This window comes from Schistocerca cancellata, chromosome 8 (genome assembly GCF_023864275.1).
Source record: "Schistocerca cancellata isolate TAMUIC-IGC-003103 chromosome 8, iqSchCanc2.1, whole genome shotgun sequence".
NCBI classification, from domain to species: Eukaryota; Metazoa; Arthropoda; class Insecta; order Orthoptera; family Acrididae; genus Schistocerca; species Schistocerca cancellata.
In genome coordinates, this window is record NC_064633.1 from 369,999,898 (window position 1) to 370,010,196 (window position 10,299).

Here is a 10,299-nt window from a genome sequence, read left to right on the forward strand (position 1 = left end):
GAAGAGTTAACAGTGTGTTTAGCATGTTGATGTAAATAACGAGGCATGGATATAACACTGCCACACGTTCTGTAAAGTTAACAATCATATTTAGGCATCAATCTGACAGAAGTGTGTGTGTGTGTGTGTGTGTGTGTGTGTGTGTGTGTGTGTGTGTCTGCGTGCTTATGTGTGTGTGTGCGTGTGTGTGTGTGTGAGAGATAGAGAGACAGACAGAGAGACAGAGAGAGGGAGAGAGAAGAAGAAAGAGAAGAGAGAGAGCGTACGAGCACAAGCAATTCAGAGGCGCCATATCATAAAAATTCTTTAAAATTTTGGCCAGTTCAAAGCAACTTTACGTAAGTTTCCGGAAACATTGCAATTCTTTGAACTTCACGTCATATTTACGCATTTCAAGTAGCTGACTGCCCTATTTTCATGCTACTCTGAAACTCACTGGTGAACGGGCCAAGGGGAAAGTGTGGAGAAGGAAGGTAGCGTGGCTTATCGTATACTGGTGAAGACGTCATTGATGAGGGTGGCGGAGCTTATAGCCATCTGAGATTGTGAAATAATTGCTCCTCTATGTAGGCAAACGGTGCTGGTATTTGCACTTACAGTCGGTTATAAGGTTCAGTACCATATTTAAGTATAAAGCGTCCCGATTGATGAAAGGCACTAATAGATGTGTAAACATATCCCGATGATACTTCAAGATCCGTAAACAGCAGGAAAGGAGCGAAATACAAGCGCATAAAGGAAAAGATAAGAAATAATTTTACGCAAAAGACTAAGAACATCGTGGTACTGATAATTTACGGAAAAAGAAGCAAAAAGATAAAAGAATTGCAGAAGCACAGAGGGAAAAACGTACTGAAATGAAAGAATGAGGATGCATGAGAAATTGGAGAAGTTATTTTCTTTTTTTTCTTCTCATTATAAATGACTCTTACATTCACCATCTGCAGACATCCCATTCTTTGCAAAAATATCTGTGTTACGTACTCCGATAACAGTATCTCAAAATTTTTATTCTGTATCTCCTTCCAATATCGAGGTTATTGTTCCTCAGTGCCTCAGCAGATGGTTCCAGCAACCTCCTTCATTTCTAAAATTCTTTCGTCGTCTTTTTGTGCCCACATAGCCCTTAATAACTTGTTTCAGCACACCTTAAGAACCCATTCCAGTTTTGGTTTCCTTGTAATGTCTCGACTTTTCATTAGGTTCCATACAAGAGGGTTGTCTAAGTTTAGCATCAGGAAAGCAGTACCCTAATGAGGCGCCCTTGCACTCAGTAAGTCTACAAACAACAAGAAATTAAAGTCTTTAATGCCCAGTTCTCTCAGAACCAGGAGGTCTGTATTGTTGAGTCAGCTTACTTCGCCAGTCCATTTTTCTTCTATCGCTACGTTGCTGCTTCAAGGAGAACTTATTGTAACTTCGTCTACCTTAAAAATTCTGCCTACACTTTTACATTTCTTCTTTTATTCCCTCTTAGCTTCGTTTACCCTTCATAATACTCTATACAAAGTATCTGGTCGATTAGATTGTTTCCTGAATATTCCTTTCTGTCACCTAGCAGATATACATTTTGTGTGATATTGAGGACTACTTTCCTTCCGTTTTCCAATGTACGAAAACATAATGGACAATAATCCTTGTGTTAGGTATGGCACGTCAACCGTTAAGTCACAATGGACTCAATTCTGCAACCAATTATTTTTTATCACCTGCAGTACAGCTAAGTGGATATTTTTGCTAACGTGGTAAGTGTGATAGTCATTACAGAAATCTTTGTCTAGGCACAGAAGCATAGGAGTGAGCACAGTTTAATAGGAGGAAAGTGGGGGCAGGACTGAAGTTACGAGACGGTTAGTGATGCGTGAGTTGATTTGTCAGTATGTGCATGCTTCCAGGTTCGTGTCTTAGCTCGGCGCACAGTTTTAGCTGTCCAGCAAGTTCGAAAAGTTTAGTAGTTTTCTTCTAGTATTTCGGTTTCGGACAGCATATTGATTAGGTCCCTTTCAGAGTACGCTGCTGAAATATCTCCGTTTATAGCAGCCACACACAAACGATCGCTAGACGAAAGATCGGTACCAAAAGACTGCAATATTACGTAAGAGACACTACTAGGCTACACAGGATAAAATGCAAAAGTAATTCGCTGAATTATAGACTGATATCATTGACATAAATTTGATGTAAGATTTCCAAACATAAACTGTGTTCCAGCATCATCAAAGATCCTTTGACAAATAACCAGCACGATTTCAGAAGATGTTGTTGTGAAACACAACTGGCTCTTCATTCACACGTAATAATGATTACTTTTACAGGGGATCTGATGTTGATTACATATTGACAGGTCTTCAGAAGGGTTTTGTCACCGTTCCACACCAGCTGATTCAAATCAGACCGCGTGCCCACGGAGTATTGTCTTCATTTAGCAGGGATTCGTAGTTTTCTGTCCGAAAGGTCACAATTGGTAATAACATTTGGGAAGTTTCCTATTGGGAAGTTTCCTATTGAAACCGAAGTGCTATCTAGGATTCCAAATGGTTCAAATGGCTCTAAGCACTATGGGACTTAACATGTGAGGTAATTAGTCCCCTAGACTTAGAACTATTTAAGCCTAACTAACCTAAGACATCACATATATCCATGCCCAAGGCAGGATTCGAACCTGCGACCGTAGCAGCCACGTGGTTCCGGACTGAAGCGGCCAGAACAGCTCGACCACAGCGGCCGGCTGTCTAGGATTTCAAAAGGAAATTGTAGACGTTAGCGTTTAGTGTCTAATGAAATCAGAGAATCATAATTAATTGCAAAATGGATGAGGCAAGATATCTGCAGGGTGCGAAAAGTGACATTCGGCCATAAACAATACGAAAATGCGGGGTTCTCCTCGTTAGTACTAAATCAGTTCCCTTATATATCGGTTACATGGGAAATAGCACGTATTGAAACATTGTGGATTCAATTAAATACCTAGCGGTTTTAAAAACAGACAATTTAAAGGCAACCATCAGACAGAAATGTTGAGAGGGAGACGAAACAAAGACTGCACTTTATTGGTAGAAAGAAGGTGCAATATTTATACTACAGATACTGCCTACACTACGTTTATTCGTCCTCTTTCAGTGTATTGCACCGCGGTATGGCGTGGGTACTTTATCAGAAAGGATTTTCGGAGGATATCGAAAAAGTTCAAGACAGGGCAGCTTGCATTATGTTGTCACGAAACTGGTGAGAAAGCCACAAATACGCTAAGCGAGTTGGGGTGACAGTGATTAAAACGAGGACCTTTACCGTTGCGGCGGGATCTCTTCACGATATTTCATTCACCAACTTTCTCCTCTCAATACCAAAATATTTTTTTGACCAACGTAATAAAACAAGAGGAATCAGAGGTCGCAAGGGGAAATGTACGTGTTTACATTTCCCACGTCCTACTCGAGCGTGGAACGTTTGACAAGCAGTCTGCAAGCGGTAAGTGAACCGTCTGCCCAACACTGAAATAAAATTTGCTTAGTAATTATGTAGATGTGATGGAAACAATCTGAGACCCTCATTCTTATGCATTAAGCATGATCATCATGATTACGTTGCTTCCACACGTTTTCTAATGTCATCCATCGAAATTCTGTTACTTCGTCGTCTCACTTTTTTTCTGCTCCTTATAGTCCAGTAAATAGCTTCAACGGTTTATCCGCCATTCACTCGCCTATCTAAATGCGTGCCCCTCTCTACGCTTTGTCTTTCATGGTTATGTTTACGTTTCCCTCTCCCGTCTTTTTCTGGTTCTATGGAGTTCCCTATTGGATTCAGTACCACTTCATTACTGACAGGATCAACACTTCTAATTTTCAGTATTCTTGAATTCATATTGGACCTTAACAATTTTCTCTGTCTTGGAAATACTTTTATTGTTGTTGCCACTCTGCATTCTTACATCCGCACAACTTCGGTTTTCATCTGTTTACATTTCTACTCAAACGAACTCACCAGTTGCATTTAGTGTACTGAATTCTAGCGCAACTGCCTCAGTATCTCCTAATATAATTCAACTAAGTTCCAGCCGCGTGAGATTAGCCGAGCAGTTCCGTTTCAGCCGCGCTCGCGAGTGGCCGCTGTTAACTGTTGCGCTGCACTTCAGTGTTTACATCTCTGTACTTGTGCTTCGCCGAGTGCCGTCCGTCCGTCAATCTCCGCATTCGTTCCTGATCGCTCTTTCTGGTCTTGCTGCTGCTACTTGGAATTTGGGTTGTTTAACCGAAATTGCTTCGCTGGATTACCCATGGTTACAAACCTCAGGAAGAATACTCTGGTATTTGCTTTTGACAAGGAATTCCAACCTGTTCAGCCGACATCCCTGGAAATAGATAACTGGATTACACAGGTAATTGGTCTAAATTCTGAAACCGTTCATACCTGGCAACTGGATCACGAAAAATACTGTGTTTTTGTCAAGTTAATCAGTGCTTCGCGTGTTGATAAAGTGTTACGAATGTGGGGCTATGAAGTAGATTTTGTGCATAGAAATGGTTATAAAAGTAAGGTTTCTATATATAGAGCCGACATTCATTACAAAACCGTTCATGTCTTGAATCTTCCCATTGAAATTGAAAATGATGAGATTAAGGAAGCCCTTTCAAACTACGGAGACGTTAAATCAATTGCAAATGAAAGATGGTCGCCTCGCTTTAAACTACAGTGTTTTAACGGGATCCGCTGTGTAGAGAAGGACGTTAAGACGAATATTCCGTCTCACATAGCTGTTTGTGGGTATAAGGCACAAATTGTTTATACAGGTCAGGAAGCTACATGTCATGTATGTAACGAAACCGGCCACTTCAGACAGGAATGTACGCGGCGAACTGTTGTTCTTAAAAGTAATTTGATACAGCGTCAGAAGCTCACCTTAAATGATCTGTTACCAAAGAATAGCCCGGAACAACTGGTTGAGGATGTTAACGAAGCGGGCCAAGCTGATGTCTCCCTTCACGATAACAGTCAATTACCTCCGTTAACAACAAAAGGAAACCCTGTTGCCACTACTCGTGAAACTGAAACGCAACCGAAAAAACCACCTCTGGGGATATCTGATAGTTGTTCAGAGGACGAGCTGTCTTGTCCCACTCCCTCACTTAGCAAGCAAAAACAGTGCGATGAGAAGGCAGAGGAACCTGAAGGCAAAATGCGAAAGGAAGCTAATGAACAGAAAGATAATACACATACGGTACCAGAAAATGAAGAGGGTGTAAGCAGCATTAATTTGCAAGAAACAACAGGTGCAGTAGCCGATTGCAAAGATCAGAATCTATCAGTTAATAAACAAATTCAGGGAGAGGTTGCAAAACTGCAGTCTCCATTTGTTTCCCTCGATCAGAAAGTGAGTGAAATTAATAAAGAACGGGGAAGTGGTGGCCAAACTGAAATCACGGTCAACACCTCAGGGCAGGCGCCGGCAACCGAAATTGCTAAAGCGTCTGCTGCTGCTTCAGATAAACCGCGAAGTAAAATACCGACGCAACCAAATGAGAATGTAGCTCGTAACCAAGGGAAGGGAAAATCCGGTAGGGGCGACCCAACCCCAAAGAATGTTCAGTCCGAAACGGTCGTACACGAATCACTGGAGGAAAAATCAGAAAGATTACCAGGAAATCAGTCTGCTTGCGGTACAAGAGAAAACATCAGAAGTAGACAAAAACGGGACAGTAATTAATAAACTGATTGAAGTGTTATTCCATGTTCAGCCTTCCGAGAAAATTGTTACAGCTTAACTGAACCCTGAACCACAGTAAACTAAATTAGTTCATGAAAACAACTACATAGTGACAGCACAATGACGCAATCTTATTCTGTCACCACTATAAAAATAAATAAAATCACGACCGGTTTGAAATTATCAGCCCTTAAGGAATTTTTGTACAAATCCGCGACTGATATTTCCCTGTTACAAGAAGTTCTAATTTCAGATTTGGTAATTCCCGGTTTTGTCAGTTACATAAATGTGTCTCCAGAAACAAGTGTTGGAACAGCTATTTTGGTGAGGGAAGGGATTACAGTAAGCGAGGTGGAACGACTGGAATCCGGAAGGGGAATAGGACTAAATATCTATGATGTGACTATCATCAACTTGTACGCCCCTTCAGGAAGTTCTCATCGAGCTGACAGTGCACGTTTCTTCAAAGATGACATGATATACTTGTTAAGGAAATCGCCAAGACAGTTATTACTTCGAGGTGATTTTAATTGCGTTTTAAATCGAAAAGATCAGTTACCTAATTTTAGTTTCTCAAGTGAACTAAAACAATTAGTTACTGGTTTAGAATTAAAGGATATATGGGACATCAAATACCCCTCCACTGTTCAGTATACTTATGTCACGGCAACATCACGTAGCAGGATTGATAGACTATATATTTCTAAAAATCTTGTAACTTCCGTGACAAAAGTAGAAACCATTCCTACGTACTTTTCAGACCATTCAAGTGTCTTAGCTTGCATAAATCTAACAAGACAGCCGGTTCGCCGATTCAAGAATCAGTGGAATTTGAACACTTCCTTGTTAGTAAATCATGATTTAGAAGATCTGATTAAGGAAACATGGGCAATATGCCTGCGAGCCCGTAGTAGATACGCCACTGCTATTGACTGGTGGGTTAAAATGGCAAAGCCAAAGTTGAGGAAAGCTCTTATTCAATACAGGGCCCAGAGCGCAAGGGAAATGAAATGCACTATAGAGTATTACTATTCCGTTTTGAGAGATCTATATGATCAAGTCTCAGCAGGTTCCTCACTTCGGATAGCAGACATCAAGAAAGTCAAAGTCAAGTTACTTATTATCAAGAGAAGTCAAATGGAAGGGTTGAAAATAAAATCTAAGGCAAATTCGGTGTCAGAAGATGAAACTACTTCCCTATATCATTTAGTGAAGCATACGAAAAACGGGAGAAGGACTTTTATTCAAGAAATTCGAACAAAACACAGTACGATTCTCAGAACCCAGCAGGATATCATGGACGAGATTTATCGCTATTATTGCGAGCTATATTCTGTTCATCAAAGTAGTGATGCTTCCTTGGAAGAGTTCCTTGACATCCTAGCCCCACAGCTGACAGAAGATGACAACGAAAATTTTCTCGAGGATTGTCAGTGAAGAAGACGTGTATGAGACTCTGTGCACCTCACCACCAAAAAAATCCCCAGGACCGGATGGTCTGCCAGCAGAGTTTTACATCCGTTACTGGCCATTTTTTTTTTGTCATCTGTGTACTGACTGGTTGATGCGGCCCGCCACGAATTCCTTTCCTGTGCTAACCTCTTTATCTCAGAGTAGCACTTGCAACCTACGTCCTCAATTATTTGCTTGACGTGTTCCAATCTCTGTCTTTCTTTACAGTTTTTGCCCTCTACAGCTCCTTCTAGTACCATGGAAGTCATTCCCTCATGTCTAAGCAGATGTCCTATCATCCTGTCCCTTCTCCTTATCAGTGTTTTCCACATATTCCTTTCCTCTCCGAATCTGCGTAGAACCTCCACATTCCTTACCTTATCAGTCCACCTAATTTTCAACATTTGTCTATAGCACCACTTCTCAAATGCTTCGATTCTCTTCTGTTCCGGTTTTCCCACAGTCCATGTTTCACTATCATACAATGCTGTACTCCAGACGTACATCCACAGAAATTTCTTCCTCAAATTAAGGCCGGTATTTGATATTAGTAGACTTCTCTTGGCCAGAAATTCCTTTTTTGCCATAGCGAGCCTGCTTTTGATGTCCTCCTTGCTCCGTCCGTCTTTGGTTATTTTACTGCCTAGGTAGCAGAATTCCTTAACTTCATTGACTTCGTGACCATCAATCCTGATGTTAAGTTTCTCGCTGTTCTCATTTCTACTACTTCTCATTACCTTCGTCTTTCTCCGATTTACTCTCAAACCATACTGTGTACTCATTAGACTGTTCATTCCGTTCAGCAGATCATTTAATTCTTCTTCACTTTCACTCAGGATAGCAATGTCATCAGCGAATCGTATCATTTATATCCTTTCACTTGTATTTTAATTCCACTCCTGAACCTTTCTTTTATTTCCATCATTGCTTCCTCGATGTACAGATTGAAGAGTAGGGGCGAAAGGCTACAGCCTTGTCTTACACCCTTCTTAATACGAGCAGTTCTTGATCGTCAACTCTTATTATTCCCTCTTGGTTGTTGTACGTATTGTATATGACCCGTCTCTCCCTATAGATTACCCCTACTTTTTTCAGAATCTCGAACAGCTTGCTCCATTTTATATTGTCGAACGCTTTTTCCAGGTCGACAAAGCCTATGAAAGTGTCTTGATCTTTCTTTAGCCTTGCTTCCATTATTAGCCGTAACGTCAGAATGGCCTCTCTCGTCCCTTTACTTTTCCTAAAGCCTAACTGATCGTCACCTAGCGCATTCTCAATTTTCTTTTCCATTCTTCTTCCATTCTTCTTTCCATACTTCTGTGTATACTGGCCAATAGTAGGTGCGAAAATCACGGACATTGTAAATGAGGTTATTCAGGGTAAAATGATTCCGGCTGAGTTTAAGGAGAGTAAAATTGTTCTGGTGCCAAAAAATTATGGAAACTAAGATTAAAATAATTTTCGTCGAATTTCAATGCTGAATTCTGATTATAAATTAATAGCTAGAATAATAAACAAGAGAATTTCATGCCTTACAGATAAAATTATTAGTTAACATCAGAACTGTGCGCAAGGCAGAACCATTTTTCAAAATCTAGCGGAATTCAGAGATATCATTGCAATAACCTCTGTAACAAACATAAAGTGTGCTTTATTGTTTTTAGTTTTTTATAAAGCGTTCGATGTAGTAAACCATGAATATCTTCTACAGACATTGTAGAAAATAGGTTTCAACGATAGGGTCATACAGTTGATTAAGAACATAGCAACTGGAATAAATGCTAAAATAGCGGTGAATTGTCAACAATCCAGGCCGATGAAAATTCAACGAGGTGTTCCTCAAGGAAGTCCTCTGGCCATGTCGCTCTTCGCCATTTCGCAGGAACCTTTCCTCCGACATGTCCATGCTGCATTAAAAGGCTTAACATTATCAGGAAGTAAAAAAGTTATAAGAGCCTATGCTGACGATATAGGGGTCATTATAAGGAATAATGACGAGGTAACCACGCTAGCAACAGTGATTGATTCGTACTGTAGAGCATCTGGAGCCAATGCAAACGGAAAAAAAGGTGAGATGTTAAATCTCAGAGGTTTTGATAATTTCAACGTCGAGTGGGCAAAATTAGTCCGACAACATAAATCACTTGGGATCACCCTTACAGCATGCCCTATGAAAATTACGGCTTTAAATTGGAAAGTTGCAGCAGTTAAAGTGCAAGGAGCCATTGTAGATAATTTAACTCGATATATGAACCAAGTTCAAAGAACACAGTATATCAACTCATGCATCCTTGCTAAGGCTTTTTATACTGCCCAGCTGTTTCCAATACCGAGAATGATAGCGAGGAGAATAATGTCCAAAATCACAAACATTTTGTGGAGAGGTGAAGTGTTCAGAGTACCTGCTAAAGTAGCCACTTTAGATCCTAAGAATGGTGGACTAGGATTAACTGATATAACGGATAAAGCCTCTGCTCTTTTTATCAAAAGGCAAGTTAATTTAATAAGAGACTCGCGAGAAAGCATAACCAGCCAACTTTTCGAGATCATTAAACCTCCAAGCCTGCCTCCCCCGATTGACGTGCAGAATATCAACAGTCGCTTACAGCACGTGAGGATTTTCTATGTTGAGTTTAGTTATGTCAATGTCGAACTCAGGTAGTCCCGACACTTAACATCGAGAGCCATAATGCGGGAACGAAAGAAAAGCGAAGGAAGAAACAAAATAGAACGACAGTTTCTAAGCATTGAGTGGACTGAGATTTGGAAAAACATTGGTTCTAATGTGCTCACGTCTAATATAAAAACGTCATGGTACAAGACAGTTAACAACATAGTTATCACCAATGAAAGACTGCACGCAATCGGACTCTGTGAAACAAATTTATGTCAACAATGCCATCTAGTTGACACAGTAATTCATAGATATACTTGCAGTGGTCACATGAATAGTTGGAAGTGGATCCGGGAGCAAATAGCTCTGATTACAAGAACATCCCCTGAGTACATAACGCTGTCATTGATACACAGGCCTGAAGCACGCTATTTCCCAGAAGCAAAAAATAACGCTGTGTACTGGTCGCTGGGAAATTTTGTTAACTACGTCCTTAACAAATTAGGATCCGATAGCATCATAGAGTTCT